The sequence below is a fragment of the Hippoglossus hippoglossus genome, chromosome 4 (genome assembly GCF_009819705.1).
Source record: "Hippoglossus hippoglossus isolate fHipHip1 chromosome 4, fHipHip1.pri, whole genome shotgun sequence".
Classification (NCBI taxonomy): Eukaryota; Metazoa; Chordata; class Actinopteri; order Pleuronectiformes; family Pleuronectidae; genus Hippoglossus; species Hippoglossus hippoglossus.
The window spans coordinates 4,003,344-4,020,699 of record NC_047154.1 but is presented as its reverse complement, the minus strand read 5'-3'; positions in this window follow the sequence as shown (position 1 = coordinate 4,020,699).

Below are 17,356 nucleotides of genomic sequence, written 5' to 3'. Positions count from 1 at the left end.
GAAGATAACGCACAGACAGTCGGGATCACACACCAAGATGCCTGCCCTACATAGTGCCTTTTCTTTCCACCAAATACTTCACAAGATGTCACTGACATTATTTAAAGTGATTACATTTAGCAGAAGTGAATGTCATGGAACGGCACAATTACTCTCATGGCAAATTTAGCCCTTTTGACAATCTCCCCTACAGGTTAGCCCCAACACATCCCCAGCACACACACACACACACACACGCCTACCACCTTTCAACACACACACACACAAATGTCCTGTCATCCATACTGTGAAAACTGTACATCAGAAAACAAAGAAAATGCTGGCTTATGTTTCAATCCAAGAGGAAACATTTGCTGTCAGGCGAGTTCATTTCAATAAACAACATGAGGCTGCTGGTGCTGGATCTGTTTACAGCACATTCTCACTTTCAGTAGCATCATTAGAAAAACAAGGAAATAACACAAAGCAATAGTAACTTAAATGTTATTTAGTACATATTATTTCTAATATAGTCATAATTTTTAATATAAGTCGATATACATCATATTATAATTTTGAAACACTGACAATAAATTCAGTCTGAAGCACAAAATTTTAATTTGATCATTAATGTAGAAAATCTATCTGAAGCATGGGCAGACATGTACACACATACACCCTCATTCTGACTTACACACACACTAATAATTGAGATTTTGTTTCACAAGGACATGCAGAGCCTGAAGCCAGTGCTTAATTGCACGAGCTATCATTACACGGAAAATCAACAATTTTAAAAATACACTGAACACCTTTCATCTTCACCCTCCTCTAATCGCACCAGTAAGAGCCGTCTGGAAGGGAGCTTGATGTAGTCAAACTATCTAAACAGCGCCAGCGGGTGCCTCACAATCAGCACCATTGATGCAGATTCTTTTGGACACGGCGGAGTGCAGCAGTGCTGCCTCGCACTGCTGCCATCCTCTCACCATCTCGTCTCCAATGGGGAATCAGATGTGACCCGTGTGCCATGTTTGCCTGTTTCGCCCATGGTGAGCAGCAGACAAATGAACCAGAATCGCAGACACCGACACAAATCTCTCCCCACTGCGCTGGTCTCTGTTCGCCTTTTTGAAACGCCATTTGGAGATGGGTGCTGAACCCAAACTGTTACTCGTTTCGTGTCTTTGTGGAGCGGCGAGGATGTGTCTGCCTCCTTCCCAACTGAAGCGCTGCCCTCAGCCCTTGGGGAAATGATATAATGAGGATATCTATGCCTACACTCTGCCTCATTTCAATTGTAAACGCCGCACACCCTGCACTTTGGACCAGTGATAGTAGCATTATGGGCTGCGCTCAGAATATGACAGTCCATCATGTCTGCGTCACGTGTCACTTCACTTTCCACTGCTGTCTTGGGCAGTGTATTTTACACACTCTTCTAAGGGGATGCTGCTTCATAAGAGTTTTAAATGTATTCAATTGATTGCTATCAGTGATTGTTGATGGTAATCATACTTTAATAATTGCTATGTACACATTGTGTCATGTATTATTATTATTATTATTATTATTATTATTATTATTAACAAAAGCTAACCTTAATCGTGCATGTTTTATCACACTTGAAACCTATATAGAAAGTGCTCTGGATTTCTGGTGTAATTGAATAATTGAACAGCACTGGTAAGGCTGAACGCAGCAATTAGCAGAAACAAGGTTAGCGAGTGAGTGACATGCCAGGTTAAAGGTCAGAGCACATTTGAGGGGCGCAATGGCAGCAAACTCCCAATTTACACACACTAGACCAACCTCTTAGCCTTAATATTGACAAATGCATAACAGCAGTGTCAAGTGCTCAAGGGTGATCTACTTTTCTCCTGATGTGGGGCTCCCTGGAGTATGGTGCAGAAACATATTCTCTTCAAACAATCCCAATGACAGCCAAATAGCCTGCTTGTCGCTTGTAAAAAACCTTCTAATGATGCGTGTCGAGGGAGCGCCCTGCCTTCTTGTAGCAGACGACTCCCTTGTGTACGAGGCAAAGCAGAGGGAAAAAATAATCACGTTTCCCCCAAATCATTCCTCCTCGTGAAAACCCGACGACACCCGAGCATCCAAACAAACCCCTTCTTCTCGCAGGATCTCTCGCATTTCCTTCCTCCTGTTTTCTGATCCGCTAAGTCAACATTCATTACAATAACCATTAAATTTCCGTTTACAGACAGTATTTGCACATATGCGCCGACTGGAGTATCTTGTGGAAAAGAAATTGGACATGATAGGTACATGAGCAGAAGCACAGGGGTCTTCGTGTTGCTATTGCATCAATGTAACACAGAAGCAAATGTTCCCTCCCCGTGCATACATTTCAGGTTCCCCCTTCAACCTTCATATTATAATTAGAGCAAAAATGATAGGAAGTTGGATGTTTGCTGTCTGGAGCTTAATGTTCCCTCGTGAAATATTGGGGAATGAACATATAATCACATTTGTGTGCTTCAAATACAATTTCTCATTCAAGGTTGTAGTTGGTGCCACCGTTAGCCTGAAAAGTTTAGGTTTGAAATGCTAACTAATATTGGATACCATGTTATTTGACACAATTATTTGTATCGACTATGAAGGATGCCTTTTCATAGTTAATTAATCAGACTATTGTATTCTTGATTTAACTATTATTTTTATTTTGCCAGTCAGAATAATAGAAATCTGTTAAAAAATTCCAATAGTTCCCAGTTCCTTGGATGAGATGTCTTGTTTAGTTCAAAGTCTAAATTTAGTTAACCATCACACAAGATCAAATGAGACCAACACGAGAGAATGTTTGGTGTTTTTGCATAAAAACCTCTGGAATCAATAATAAATTATCAAAACAGTTACAGATACATTTTCTACTGATTGTTTAATGCTGCCAGCTCATAATTTACTCCATATCTCTTTTATTTTTGCCCAGTATATGTCTTTATTGTATGGCAACAGGGGAAACAAGAAAGCAAATGTGAGAAGAGAGAGTAGGGGAATCACATGCTGCCTCTTTAATACACCTATGCTGACCCCAATTAGACAATGTGTACCTATCATGATGGTAATTTAAGAGAAACTGCCTTAAATCTTCTGAAACAATCATTAACCAAGAAATTCAGCGGTTAATACGATCATTAGAGAAGTAGTATCTTGATCTTGAGGGAGCAGGCTGGTTCACTGTCAGATCACAGAACCTCTATTAAAAACATATCTTTTTCATGTTCACTGAACAGATGACACAGTGGCCAATGAGAGAGCACGAGGCTCGGTGTCTTAATGCCAAGAAAGTGGGAGTGCTAACGGGCCCTGATTAGCTCCGTTTATCTCTAATTAATTACCTTTACCTAATTAGATGCTCTGTTTCAGCTAGACATGGAGTCAAGTAGACTAGATTATTAGTGTGCTCATCGGGCCTTTATAAAGGGCTGAAATTAATGTTACGTGCAAAAGAATCTGCTGCTTTAATTGCACAGGTGTTGCCTTATGGCAACACTTCATCATCCACCAGCTCCCCAAGATTATTAGCAGGGATTCATACAAAGGGACTATTCTGTGTACGGCACCGTCGCAACAGCTCATTAGTTAGGCTTGTTATTGTATTATTTATTACATTTGGCCTTCCCCCATTGCCCATATTGATTCATAGTCCCTATTTTTTTACCCTCTCTTCTCCTTGGCTGTCTGTTATTTCATGGCCAGTTAGTGAGCCTAATTTCAAAGCCTGTTTTCACAGAACACCAGACGCTATAAAGATGGAAAAAGTGTTTTCTCACTTGTATCTCTTTTATGAAGAAAAGGCCCAATACGTTTTCGAATAGATTTCCTTGGTAAATGATTAAAAAAAAACTAAAACACAAAGACTTCAGAAGGGGTTTCAAAATGAATTTAATGATAACAAACTTAAAATTCATAGAATGAATTCCCCAGTGTGTTTTAAGAAGGATATTTGGAGAATACACCGATTAATGAAGAGCTAGGTAAACAGATGGAAAAACAAGCTCTTTGTATTTCCTTCATTACGTCGTCCAAAAAGGAATTTGTGTTATCTACAGAATATAAACATTAGCGTACCGTTAACTGCTATTAAATATGTTTCCATATTACTGTTTAAAGACACAATCCGCAATTAATACCCCTGTCAACCTGGTGTATTTGTCATGCTAACACCTTATGCCTTACAAATATGAGCTAGCAAGAAACACTAGCAATGATACGAAACAAAAGGTTATGTAAAAACATCCAGCTATAACAAGCATTCATTTTTAGAAATGTGCTGGCTGAATAAGCAGACTTCGATTAGACTCTCACTGCCCTTGTTTATCTGTTGGGCTACAAAGACTACAAGTTGAATAACATGACTGCTATCCCCAAAAGTGAAGCCAAAGCATCTGGATCGCCCCCTGGTGGCTGGCTGCAGCATTGCTCATAAAACCTATATTAATACACGTCAAAAACATTTGTCTCAAAGATGGTTTCTGCCATTTTAGGTAGTTTTTATTAGATCGATGTATGTTCAAGTTTTCATTCAGCTAGTGGTTTGGTATATTTAGTTATTTGACATTATAAAAATAGGCTGAAATATTATGATTAACAGCTGAGACAGACTCAGGATTGGTCAAGTGCCTGTATCGGCAGGACCTTGCTGCTTCAGCTCCATTCCTTGATCACTATTGCGCAGACCCTGACTCCAAATGAGCACGATCCAGTCATTCATCTCACAGTCTTTGGTTGAATATAGTGCTAGCGAGCAGCTTGGTGGCTTAGCTTAGCATAAACACTGAATATTATACCACTCCTGCAGTTGAACAGAGCAATTTTTGGGATATCTAGTTCTGTATGCTAAGCTAACAAGCCTTTGGCTCCAGTTCTGCATTTAACACAGACATGAGTTTAACTCAGTTCCAATTCCAATCTCCTTTTCCAACTCCCCACGAGAAAGTAAAAAAATCATATTTCCTAAAATGTCACACTACTGCTTTAACTAGCTGACCTGCTACACTTCAGTGGAATGAAGGTTATTCATAATAATGAGATATGCGTGACAATGGAATGCGACCTCCAGAACAAATCTAAACCTTCACACGAACATGTCCACAAAATTTGAAATCTCCAGCTACATTGTTGTGGGGTTAGAGTGAGTAATGGCCAGTTCACCGCATATGTGAAAATACATCATGAAACTGTAAACAACCGGAGAATTATATCATAAGTGTGTCACGGTTTACTGTCACATCGTTAAAATTAGGCCGACAAGACAGTAAAAACATCCAACTGAAAATGACTCTAACAGTGTACAGGCAGTGGTGAAGGTAAAATAAGGTGTGTGACATATTGGTCTATGACAAGCACGGGGAAAAAAAGCCTTTAATTGGCAGTGGCAGCGGCGGAAGCTATAAACAGATTGGACCTTTATTTTTTCAACCTGATCGTGAGGGTTTCTCCACTCATCGCTCTCCAGCTCCACCAGCTGTTTTTACTTACTCTCCTCCAATCTCACATCGTGTTGTCGAACGCGAGGCTGACAGCTTGAGGAAGTCTGATGTCCTGGCCCTTATAGCCCTGGCAAAGGAGTGGATAATGCAGTGAAGTGAAGGATGTGGCGAGAGAGAGAGAGAGAGAGAGAGAGAGAGAGAGAGAGAGAGAGAGAGAGAGAGAGAGAGCCCGAGGGTTGCAGTCTACTGGACATGCATATGGTCCTCTCTTGGTTAGCTTCTCCACCGCTTCCTCCTCGCCACTTATGGCCCCTCGCAACCCCCGTCTTATGGCACCTTTGCCAATAAGAATGGGCACGGCAGCTGTAACCAGGCATGCTCAAGGCCACTGACCTGGAAACGTGGCTCAACCTTGCAAGCCCACTCACTCGCCCCTACTGGAATTGTATGGCCGGGAGAATGGGTAGCCCCCTCCCACTTCATATCACACTGCCCATAACACTCTGCTTACTGGCAGTGTTATTATTGTCCTCGAACACATGTGAAAATGCTCAGTCTAAATATGTATACGAGCATGACAAGGCAGATTAAAATGTCAATATCCTCCAACACGTTTTGTCATGTTAGCATCAAGCATTAGCGCAAAGTGAAGTGAAGGCTTCAAAAGCTTAGCAAAGTCAAGAGTCTTTGTTTGAGGGTTTTCTTTAAAGTGCTCGACTATAATTGTCTTTAGTTGGCTGTGATGGATATATTAAGATAAATTTCTGACTGCACACCCACCCCTCTTTACTTTCTTATTTCATCATGTCTCCGAGATATCACACGGTGTGACAATTTCTTAAGAAGGCCCACTTCACATTTATTCAACAACAGCCTATCACTTCAGAAATTTCTCTCAGAGAGAAAGAGAGAGAGAGGGAAAAAAACGGGCACGCCATGTTTGTTCAATGGCTCGGAATGAGTGAAATTAACAAAGATGATGTGACACTATCTGTCATCAGCCATTACAAATCAATGGGCTCTCCGCCCGCTCGGGCATATTCCCAGTGGTTTTACTTCCTTAAAAGTACAGCAGGTATTTTAATGTGTGATGAAAGGCCTGTTTCATAGGCGAGCATGAAATATGAGGGACATGTGACGACTGGGATGCAACCTCCTGTCTCACAAGCCGCTCTCCGAGACGAGACAAAGAATCAATCGTCACTTTTGAGATGTGACGACAGGCTTTAAACTGAAGTATCTTAACTTGTGTCACGTTTAGAAACAATTAGAGCCCCTTGATGTTTGATGGCGGAGTGGGGGACTGCTCATTTTAGACGTTTAGCATTTCAAGTACGCTGACATATTCGACTTAAGACGAAAGGCTGCAATTCTACTGATAGTGTAATGACAGACATTGCTTTAGCTTGTCTTACACCTGCGTCGTAATCAACTTACTGCGGCATAAAACAAGTAATGGTGACCTAAATTTGCTCCATATCTCGCATTGATGTTACTTCTTTCATTCTATTATGATACATATATGTATGACAACATGGCACTGATTTGAAGTCGGATGTTCCGCGCCCTGTAGTTTCCTTGATCATTGTTTCTGAACTTCTTTAAAACGCGTAAAAAGTTGGGTAGAGGCCCTCTGCCAGACAAAGGTCACTCAGCCAAGAGCACAGAGAACATTCTCCTACTTCCCATCCCATTTCTTTAGAAGAGTGGGTGGAGCGTGGGGGTGTCTCTCACATTCTCTCTCCCTGACACACTCCCGCCGCACTGCTGTCCTCAGCATCTCCGTGGGGCGGTGACTAATTGCCCCCGTAAATCACTGCGCGGGCCGAGCGATCCTCCGTTTATTTTTCCTGACAGTAATTTAGTGCTTGCTCTTTTACACACTTGTCATCGCGTGTTTTTCCTCACATTAGAGGCTGGTGGAAAAAGGACGGTAATTAACGGTGCGACGCGAGCTCGCCATGGCTCTTTCATCATAGTGTGATAATTGTGCTCCTTGTCTGTCACAGTAACCTCTCAGTTTCCCCTGGAACTTCCTCGGTGCTATTTGTCAACCCTGAGAAATAGGAAGGATTCTCGGGGCCTGGCTGCAATTCGGCTCGCCTCGCTACTGGTTTTCCTATTTGTATCACGACTGGGTCATTTATATTTCACACAAAACTTGTCAAAAATATTAGCCTCATCCTGCACAGGAAGATAAAAGATATATGGTAAACACATCTGAGTGCTTGATGACTGAGGAGTTCCACACCCGCCTCCGCTTTTTATTCCCTTAGTCTTTTTTATTCCTGGAAGGAGGGGAGGTCGCAGAGGAGTTGGCAGGGACCGCCTAATAAACAGTCCTTCCATTCATAATGCTGAGACGCAAAAGCCAGGGCAGTGGGAATGCGCAGAACAGCTGAGACCGTAGAAAACCCATTCAATGAACTAATCTATTTGCAGGGAAGCTCAGTTCCCTCATCTTTTAAGAATTTACAGTGGAATAATGCAGTGTGTGCGCTGTACAACATGTCATATTCTATTTTTATCAGCTGTGGGGAAGTGATTCACTGTCTACCTTGTTATCCTCTGCTGTTCCATGCTGGGGATGCACAGTATCCATCACCCATAACCTGCACCCCAGAGGTTAAGTCATCAATAACTTTGCTGCTGAAAATATTGCAGAGGACTTGGAGGTTTGCGTAAGGTCCTTTGACTGGTTGTCCACGTCCCGCTCCGCATCCCCCTGCACCCTCTTCTCCCAGATTTTTTAATATCTTTATTCTCCTGTCACAGACAGGGGCTAATGGGATGTGTGGTCAAGATTTCAGGATCCATCACTGGCTTGCTGAAGAATTAGCATGGGCCCCATGCATCACCTGCCAAAGCTGTCAGGCCTGCTGTCTACCGCGCTTCATTATAGCGCTGGCACCGTGCTGCCTGTCTCCCCTCTGCGCTCGCTTCTCCCCAGCCAGGAGCCACGGCCGGGGGAGAAAAAAAAAAAGGCTACCTACCACGCCCCTCAATGTCAGCCCTGGTCACCAGCGGCTAAATTAGGATACACTGTCGCGCTTTTAGAAATTAGGAAGAGGAGCGGACAGAGCCTCTGTGTGTCGAGGATGCTCTCAGAGACAAGCGATTCTCCCTCCCTCCTCTTATCCTTTCACTCCTCCTTCTCTCTGTGACATAGGTTGGGGGTTTTTTTTCCTTCTTTTTATCAGGAGTAAAAAGTCTTTAAAAACTATTAGGGTAATTAAGCAGCATTTGGCCCCTGTCGCGCTGAAGGCACTATTTGATTACTCATGTCCCTCTGGTTGGGCGTCGGGGGTACGGCTCTCGTTTTTGGTGTCTATAACCCCCTTGTGTCTCATTCAGAGCCTGGACCCAGAAAACCCCCTCGAGAGCCATTCTTTATGTCTCCTCTGCAGTGCAGATTAGACCAGCAGTGCTAAGAAGGTCACAGTGAAAATGAAGAGAGCAAAGCAGGACTACAGCTGGGGACCCTGCCCCGGTCCTTTCCCTCTCCCTCTTATTAGCAAATCAAAGCTGCCTCCAGAAAGATTCACACTCCTCACCTGATTTTGTCCTTTTCCGCTAATCACATAGCCACTTTGCCTTGACTGACAGTTTTCTTTATAATTGGCCCATGATCTGGCAAGGATCTAATAACCAGAAAATCCCCTCTGAGGGTCCGCCGGGCTTGGGCGACCTGTCTACGCATACACACACACACACACGCACATACACACACGCTGCCTCCACCATCCCCCTAACACCATCTGCAAAGGGCCGTTGCCATGCCACACTGTTTGTGCATGACAGCGGCGAGCTAATCTTATCGTTCAATAATGGTGTGAATATTCAATGAGCAGCCCAGGCAGAGGATCCACAGTAGCACACTCTAATTACTGTTCATTTGCCAGAGTATCAAAGCCTAATTACTGTTCATTTTAATGCTCCAGAGAAAAGGGAGGAGAGTCAAGGCAGGGTTAGAGGAAGATGCCCTCGAGAGATCAGTCAGTCTTTATCCATCTCTTTCGCTGTCTATCCGCTTACAGCCAGTTCATTGTCTTTGTGCATGCTAGCGCTCGCGTCTGTGTACATCCTGCATGTATTTGTGCGTCTGTGTGTTTTATTGTGCAAGCAAACGTTCAGAATTTTCTTCAAACAAACACGTTAATCAATCACAGAGACAGCTTAGAGGAGAGAAAAAAGAGACGACACGAGAGCACGAGACGAAGGCAAGAGACAGGGTCCATAATCCCAAGCTTATTGTTTCTTTTCTCTTCTTTATCTGTTTAATGTGTTTTGGGTAAATATCAGACAAGGGAAGGGAGGGGACTGCCGTCATATTGTCTTCGCCTTCATCAGAAGAAAGCTCGCCTTTTTTTTTCTTCCTTCCCTCTCACCTAATCCTGACAGAAGCCACCACCATCACTATCTGCCACCCATTTGACAGTTTCTGTCACCAATTAGCAGCTAAATCAGCATCTCCCCAAACAAGAAAACGAAGCAAATTATATGTCTATTATTTAGCACTTGTCTAAGTGGGTTTTCTTCTCTTTTCATTCACACTCTTTCTCCTTCACATTAGAAAACAGACAACTGCAATGCAGTTGGCGGCTCGCTTGTCCTCTCAGATCTGCGGGCTCCCTGCCTCGGCGCAGGAGGCCCCTATGGGCGGGGAATAAACCCTGTCTTCCCCTATCAGGAAGTTTGTCTTGTGAATTTTCTGCCCCTTGCTCCGCAAAATTTACACGGCATCGACAACCCCTTTAATGAGGCACACCAAGCTGTTCGCCGGCTTTCCCCATGATAGGATGTTAAATGAAAAGCTGTGTGCAACATGCGCGGTTTGTTATCATTCAATCTGCTTGAGACCGCAAACCGGTCATTATCCAGCCATTATTTCCCTTGATTTACAATCGCGGGTGGAGGAGCCGATTGCCGTGGCTTGTTCTCCCCTCGGTGGGACGGATGGGAACCAGCTTGAAAATTTGCATTTACATGATCCGGCTGAGCAGCTTATTAGATCTGGATATTTATTTTCCACTTAAACCGATGTTTGATTACACTTTAATAAAGAACAGGAAAACCACTGAGCCGGCTGGGACTAAGTGATCCTGCCCAGTGGTTTCTGTGGGATTTTGTGTAATGAAATGAGAGGGACAAAAGATAAGAAAGCTTAGGTCTTTTACAACAGAGACGCAGAGGAGGAGGATGATTTGCAGGGCACGAGTATGGGGATGCAGGAGGAGGACCCTGTAAAAATCATATCAATTCCCTCAGTAGAGCTAAACTGTTATAGTCACAGATAACATAATCATAAGGGATAACAAAGAGATTGGCAAAAACAACTTTCAGATCAGAGAAAGGTTCTTCAGGCTGTTAGGAAAATAATACCAAACATCCACCCTATAAAATGTGTCATGATCTACAACAAGGGCAGCAAATAACACTGCAAAGGTGATTCTGTGCAGCACAGAGTGTAACAACGGGCAGGCGAGGACTGGAGGAAGAGGAGCACCTACAAGACCACAGAATAGGATTTCATCTCAGATTTCTGAACATTCCTCTGTAGTGCATTTTAATTAAATACAATTATTTGCAGCACATGGAAAGAGATCACGATCAGTTCTATAGCCGCAGCAGCACATTATTTTCAAGATAAATCTGATTATTCTTTTTTTTTAATTAAACATTTAATCTTTTACTCTATAAAATGTACAAATTTGTGAGAAACACCCATCACAATATCCTTAAGTCCAATTTCATGTCATCAAATTGTTTTGCCCAGAAAAAAAAAATTGCCAACAAATTCTTCCAAATGAAGATATTTTTAGTTTATCACCTAAGACAAAGAAAAGCAGATCCTCACAAGAAGATGGAACCACATTTGTGGAATAGTCAGAATATCATCAGAATAATAATATTATATAATCAGGATAGTTGATTGTTTGTGGGATGGCCGACTTAATAATTAGTTATGTTGGAAAACCTTATATTGTGTTGTACAAGACATTTATCAGCTGCTATGTTTTCTGTTTCATTATTGTTTCATACTGGAGTTTCAGGATTTTTGCAGCAATGTGATGAAGTAGTACATTATGGAGATGTCCTGCATTTAAAGATCACAATATATTAAAACACATAAAATACTACTAAATCTGTGTTGAATAGTTTTTCCATAAACATTTTTTTTTATTTTTTGTATTGAAATATAAATATATATATTGTTAATTTTAATAAACTTAACTACTGGACACCAGATGACTTCTTCACTGAAAACTATTTTCTCAGTATATGTGCACTGGTGGTTCCAAGTTTCTGGTGAATGTAGAATCAGCTTTCAGGTATCAAAGTCTAAATATATATATATAAGTATAATAACATTAAGCAAAACACATTATCGAGCACAGGCATGCCAATGTGGTTACGTTCTAGTTTTTCAGTTGAATTTGAAGAAAATTATCACATCAAATTGATAATTGTGTCTGATGTGTTTTTTAAGACAAAACTCATGATAACATGTAACCCTTCCAAATTCAAATATGAATATTATTAGAATATTTATAATTTCAAAAAAATCACGCCGCTGGATACAAGATGACTCTTTCAAGCCTCCAGTTTCTACCTCACATTTTTAAAAGGTGAATGCGAAATACACCTTTCAAGAGTCAAACATCATTCTGAGCAGTCCACCGTTCAAGTGCAGTAACAATAAGCAAAACATGTTTTGAGCTCAGGGGGACTTCATTTCTCTGGATTGGTCAAAAGTAGATATCCCCATTTCGTTATTTTGTAGCTTTTCATTAGAATTCAAAGAAATTTTATAATTCATTGATATTGTAGTAAGAATTTGCATATATTAATATTAAGTTAAAGATTCTATCCATCATCCAACCTTAATGTATTTACATAATATTTCGATCCTTAAAAATGGTCCAGAGTCTGGAGTTTCACTAAAAGACTGTAAAATGAGTCTGAGTGACTGAGATGTTGTGCACTCGTCTGTATGTTCAGAGGTACAAACTTCAGGGTGCAGATTATTGAATAACTATTGACACGGACTGTACAAAAACAGAATTCCTGTCCCACTGGACAGGACATATGGGAATATGAAACAAATGAGTATGTCAGCCAAAGCAAAAATGGAAAATACTATGAGATCACAAGCCATAATTGCTTATGGACATTTGCTTTAAGCCAAGTGATGTTACACTTGACTTAATCAATATTTGCCATAAGAAGCCATTTATAACCAAGTCACAGTTGATGAATAAGTCACATTAGCAGCTTGTATCTCTAGTGTAAAGCAAAAGGTCATGATCCGTGATGGGGGAGGTGTTTCATGGACTCACATGCTCCTTTTTGGACTTCAATATGATGTATGTGATCCAAACAATAGGCCTATTTACACCTCAGAGAGCAGAGGTGGCGGAAATTACCATTTTAAGATAACAGCAAACAGTATGTATCCAACGATTTCAAAAGTCATCTGCTTGAGTCAGAGCCTCATTACAATGGACATACACACACACACAGCTTTCCCACACATAAACACAAATACACCGATAATTCCAATCTCCCAGTTCCTGTAACTCCTGCTTGTTGTCCACCGAGCAGCACAGGCACACAGGGGGGAAATGCAGAGGTGAGCCCTTGGCCTGGAGTGCCCCTCATTTAAGACGATCGACAAAATCAATAAAGTGAAGTATGTTTCCTCGCTCTTTTGGCTCCGTTCCCGCTCCTGAAGCGTTCCCTCAAGTAACCTACTCCAGCTGAGTTCTATTACTGCAGCTCTTCCCCCACGTGTATACATCCTCAACCGGTCTGTCTTCCCCTCAGCAAATGAAAACTCCACCAGCACAAACTCCACTGTATGTGGTTAACGCAGCAGTGAAAACAAGCCAATGCTCCACACAACTGCCAGAGAAGGATCTGAAAAGCTTCTATTTTAGACTGAAACACTGTTTCACTCGTACACACCAACAAGAACAGTGGGAGCTCTTGTATATTACACATCTGTAAATGGACCAAAAGCAAATTTTCGGGAGCAGATATTGTATTTAAGTCGTTTTTTTTATATTAGCTATGAAATTTCTATAAAGGTAAAAATGACCAGCAATTGGAGAATGACAAAATATGTTTTCAAACATACTGTAACCAATAATCAACAATGATACAATTATTATTTAAAGGAAATTTCCATTCATTTTTGGGGAAATACACAACCTTTGCTTTACGAGTATGATAAAAATATGGATACCAATCTCATTTCTGTGTGCTAAATATAAAGCTACAACCAGCGGATGATTAGCTTGGCATAAAGGCTACCCAGAGGTAACACAATCTGCCGACACGTACCTCACACTCACACAGTATCAGCAGAATGGAGAGGACAAAAAAGTAGTTTCACATTATCACAATTTTCACCATCTTGGATGTACTGTATCTGCTACTTTTATAGTCACAGTCTATATTAACTGTGAATGTGTTTGAGCACAATCTTAGTTAATAAAGATAAATGTATAGGTCAGTTTAAATGAGCTGAATTGATATTAGTGTCGATATCAGAGTTTATTTGGATGCAATAGTCTGGCTGTGGTGGGTTTGCAGCCATGATGCAAGTGGTAAACCCACAAGTTGATCTTTTTTTACACTTCAGTTCTTGTGCTTATTAAACAAATGAGATATAACGTGTTAATTAGTCTGTTTCAGAGGTGCTGCTGGATGGATTTGTTTTCCCTCCTATGCAAACCGAAAACCCCATGAACTGAAAAGCAAAGACGCCTTGAAAATAATCTTTTAAAACAGATGAAACGGATGATACTTCACTAAAAAGCTCTTCTCGCACGCCCCAGAAGAAAGCTTTGTTGTGAACCATCAGCAGTTTCAATAAATGTCACATAAGAGAAAAAGGTTCAGCTTTCCCCCTTTTTTGTATTCTCAGTATACCCAATTACCTAGCACCTTGCTGGGGGTGCACTCCCTCCATTGGTTACTGTACAAATGGGAGGGGGACCGAATAAATCGTAGGATTTGAAGTCTTTGATTGACACAGCGACATCCCCGGGCTGTTTACCCCTCAACATAAAAGTAGATCACGTGTAAAATATACAAAACACTAAAAACTGCTTTTCAGTTTTGAAACATTTGTGCCTGTGAAATACATTATTTCATTTATCAAACTAGCTACAGCACAGTCATTCATCAAGAACTGCCTTTGTTTTTCTATTAACCATAAAATACACTGCATATTCATTGTACACTTCAGAGGACTGAACAGGACTCAGTAATCTTCGGGAGCAGCATCTTCCATGAATGACTCCCACTGGCCAGCACAACCTGACAAAACAAAAGCATGTGTGCTGAGATATTATATGACGCTTAAAAAATTGGGAAATGTGCTCATGAAGATGAGAAAAATTAATATCTACATTAGCTAGAATGAGCAGATGAGTCCGTTAGCTTAGCATACAGACCCGATGTCTTAATTTACTGCAAAATGCATAAACATTAAACAAATTGATCAACTGAAGCTCAAACAATCCAACCTAAACAACCATATATGTCATTTGTCACAACTTTCTGGTATGACCCATAGGTCTACCAAAACAGCGCCCCCTGGTGGCACGTGTAAGCCTGCAGGACCTTCATCATCATGGTTAACATAATAAATGTGCAGCTAAGGTTGTAGAATGGCCACAGATGAAAGAAAGTGTCACAGCAGAAAAGAGCAGTGGTTAGCTTCAACGCAAAGTACGCCCCACAAAAACAATAACAAAAACCAAGTTCAGTGGCATCCTGAAAAAGAGTGGGATCCTGGGAGTTGTCTTCACCATTGTTGCCAATGAAAATCGACCTAAATTGACTCGAGCACAAATCGTAAATATTATAACATTGGATTCATGCTACACAGCAAACGGGCAATGAGTCATCATGATCCATTACGAGTGACGAATACAAACCTTGGAAGGAAAAAACTGTTGGCTAACTGGCTAGCAGTGTGTTTTTCTTTAATCACGTTGTTTGCCTCCGAAGTTACAGCAAAGTCACAGATGAAGCTGATACGATGCAATTAAGATTTGACCAAAATGAAATGTCTCGTTACCTTGAATAAAATTGTGGATTTCTCTGGGTTTGAATATTGTTTAAAAACATCTTGGATTATACAAGTTCACAAGTCAACAAAATATATAACATAGGTCTAGTTGTTTCGAGACATTTTAATGAGCAATTGTTAGACATTATATCGTTAAATTATAATAAAGACTAGAAAACACCCTGTTCTCTAAAACACTATTCGGCTAACAGAACCTCTAAATCTCACCAATTAACACATTCTATCCATTTTCTGATCCACGCAGAAACAGAGGTGTGAGAATTAAAACTTGTGGTTTTATGAATTAAACAAACAAGATGTAAATTAAAGAATTTAAATATATCTTCTATGGACAGAGGCTTGAAGCTAGGCTAACCAGCTGTTGGCAGTATCTTTATATTTATCCAAAAGACATGTGTGGCATCAGTCTTCTCATTTGAATTGCTGCATATAATCTAATCAGAGTATTTCCAATAATTCTGACATACTCCTTTGAGCTCCTAATGATTTTCACTGAAGCAAAACAGTTTACAGTACAAAGAATTGAACTGCACAACATATATATATATATTTATAATTTTATATATATATAAAATAATAACAGTGCCTCGTTCTGTTCCATGTCAAAACTGATCTGAGTGGAAATTTTGGTTTCATTGACCAAATGAATCCCTGCGGTTCTGGCCACAGAAACAGAACTTCAAAACATCTTTCCTCTGCATTCTAATAAGTAGTCTTTGAGGTGTGAGAGATGAGGGGGAAACAAAGCTCAAGTCTGCAAGGTCAAATCTTTGGGTTCATAGACCCGGAGGAGGTAAATTGATTGTTGAGTGTTAGGGGAGGAGTAGGAGGTAAGCATTTAACTGCTGACAGACAAACTCTGGCCCTGCAGGGGAGAGCAGGCAGCACATTGCTTGACATCGTTTCCACAGGCCTGTGTTCGAACAATCCTCTTCTGTTCAACGGGGCAGGACCCTGTGCTTTTGTTACAATTAACCTATTAGGAGAAGTCTTTTATTCGCAGGTGATTCCCTACTCCCAAGCGTGCCTCAATAACACTATCTTGATCTGCTGGACTATGGCCTACAGACATTTGCAGGATGAATTCTGTTAAAAAGTGGAAGATGTTTCATCAAAAGCGATGGGTCAGCACTCGCAGTGCTCCATCAAGACTTACCCACATTTTGTGGAAATAAATAACATTAACCACACTTTATATCCCTTGTTTTGGAATAAATTTGTGGTTTTTGCAGTGTACATGTGGTATATGGGCTACAATAAAAACAAATGACTCTTACCCTCGGTGAAAAACATAAAAGTATTTAAAAATTGACCCCAAGGGTCTGCTTTGTCCGTGGCTGGAGGCATTATTATACCCTGGTTGTCACAAAGTACCCCCTCAGGTCATTACTCCCGGGCAGCTACGGACCCTTTGGCAGACAGAAGCTGAGCTCCATTATCTGGGACGCAGAGAGGGGCAGAGCGGAGCACACAGGAGAGGGGAACAAGGGGGACGCACTGGCCATGGATCTGAGGAAAAGGAGATGTAGCGGGAGACGGCACCATTTTGATGTGACGTTTTCTGGGGCCTCACCCAGGCCTGGAAGGCGCCCATTTGGGGCAGGTTCTAGTGGTAGCTGGCATGTGCTGGCAGAGAAATACTTAACCCAATCAGGAACATAATTGCATATTTTTTCATCTGCTTTTCATTTGATGCATATATTCTCTTTAGTTAAATTGTTTCCTTCCTGCCAGTTCCAGCCCATTGGAGTGCAGATGAGAGCGATATGCTTTTTGGTGTTTTAAATCAAAGCAAAAGCCCATTGTGAAATAC